The sequence below is a fragment of the Amphimedon queenslandica genome, unplaced genomic scaffold, assembly GCF_000090795.2.
Source record: "Amphimedon queenslandica unplaced genomic scaffold, v1.1 AMPQUscaffold_12737, whole genome shotgun sequence".
In the NCBI taxonomy this organism is placed as follows: domain Eukaryota; kingdom Metazoa; phylum Porifera; class Demospongiae; order Haplosclerida; family Niphatidae; genus Amphimedon; species Amphimedon queenslandica.
The window spans coordinates 21,405-23,435 of record NW_003547027.1 but is presented as its reverse complement, the minus strand read 5'-3'; the positions used below and the strand labels follow the sequence as shown (position 1 = coordinate 23,435).

Sequence of the window (2,031 nt, the reverse complement as noted above, 5' to 3'; positions counted from 1 at the left end):
CGCTCATCCTATCATCATCCCTGTCACTCCTTCCGATCTCATGAGCAAGCTCTCTCAGATGGGAGGGTTTACTAAACTACATGTACACAAATACTGTATACTATTATGTTCTATTATTTTTCTATCTATTTTTAACTCAGACACTCATGCATGTAACATGTATTATGTATACTGTATATGTATTTTTGTAAATAGTTTAGTATTTTACATGCCAAATGTACATTAGTATAAGATATATTAGTACATAAGGTATGTACATTAGTAATTAAGGTTCATGTTGTTATATTCAATAGGTGTTAGTTGATGAATCAGCTCATAAGCCAGTGTATGCTGATCTGGCTATTGCTGCTAAAGGGAAGTGGCCACAGGCAGCACCAACACAAGAACAACCAGTGGTATATGCATCAGTTAACAACAAAGTAATGATAATGTACATGTACATGTAATGGTATCTTATACATCCTCTCTCTCTCCTCCTAGTCTGTTCCTCCTCCCATCCCTCCTCCAGCTGCTCCTCATAAAGTATTGTATGCTGATCTATCAATAGCAGCTGGTAAGAGAACACCAAAGAATAAACCGCTCACTGAGGAAAGAGTAGTCTATGCAGCGGTCAATGGAAATGTAAGCCAATACACATTATACTGTATGAAGTGACACAGCCTTTATCTCTCTCCCCCCCCCCTCTCTCTCTCTTTCTTTCTCTCCCTCTCTCTCCCCCACTCCTCCAGAGGAAGTCCACTACTCAAGAGCTGATCATGGATAGGTTAGGTGGTCTGGATATTCCTCCTCCAATACCACCAAAACCAAAATTTTAAAACCAACACAAAGACATCAATCCTCCCTGTCTCCAGTAGTATAGAATGGACATACTTTAGTATAATGTATTGTGAAATGATTGACTCTATCTTGTATTCTCTCTCTCTGTCTTTCATTATAATGTCATGGGTATATAGTGTATGTTCTTTTGTAATTTTTTAGTTCATTTTAATCAACAGAACCAACAATGTATAAAGTATTATAAAGTTCTAGTTAACGACAGCAATATTAATGGTTCATCTACTCAATACGACTTTACTGGGAACAATCCTAATATATAACTATTGATGATCTTGAAGTTGATACAATATTGGATGGATCATCATCAATAACCACACCTAGTCTACCAATCCTGATTAAAGGTAGCTCCATTCCTTTATTCAGGTCATCTGAGCATGAGCAGTACACAGTATTGGGAACACCTATACCATGCATCTGAGCATGAGCAGTACACAGTACTGGGAACACCTATACCATGCATCTGAACATGAGCAGTACACAGTACTGGGAACACCTATACCATGCATCTGAGCATGAGCAGTACACAGTACTGGGAACACCTATACCATGCATCTGATCATGAGCAGTACACAGTACTGGGAACACCTATACAATGCATCTGAACATGAGCAGTACACAGGCTATTAATATTGTAGACAAATAAATTTTAAAAAGAACTTACAATTAAAATCTAGTGGCTTCTGACATGACAAGGCATTATATACAATAGATTAAACTTCACTTACATCATTTATAATCCTAATTTTATAGTTTCAAAACATAGATATTATACGTACAGCTGTGATGAAATAACTTACATAAAAGTATCAGTCAACAATCTCATCAGGTTGATTTGCAACCAATTTACTAAAGATTGCTGTTGGTAACACACAAAACATAATTATTGCTCTAAAAAATTGCAGTTTTTATTTAATAATACTCATCCTATATAGTCTTGCTTATATTCACTGTAAATGGTAATTCCTCTTTGAATATATTGATTGAAGATATAGACTTGCACCAAATATTATAGAAAAATCATTAAAATGGTGTCACTGAACTCTTGTTAAGAATAACAAATAGAATTTAAGTGATGGTTCAGTATTGTGATGCTTCATGCAGCCTGTAGTAGCAATTTTGCATTGATAAAGTTAAATTTTCGCTAACATGACCTCTTCTATTGGTCCTAGCATATTTAATACGTGCATAAATTTA

General features: G+C 35.5%; 1 long non-coding RNA gene across 1 annotated transcript in view; it reads right to left on the bottom strand.

The window, feature by feature from the left end:
- Positions 1-1,957: 1,957 nt before the first annotated feature.
- LOC109586945 (uncharacterized) overlaps positions 1,958-2,031 on the bottom strand; it is a 2,644-nt gene continuing 2,570 nt past the window's right edge. Inside the window, exon 2 of the long non-coding RNA XR_002187311.1 lies at positions 1,958-1,988. This is a non-coding gene — a long non-coding RNA (uncharacterized LOC109586945). The remainder of the gene's footprint in view (positions 1,989-2,031) is intronic.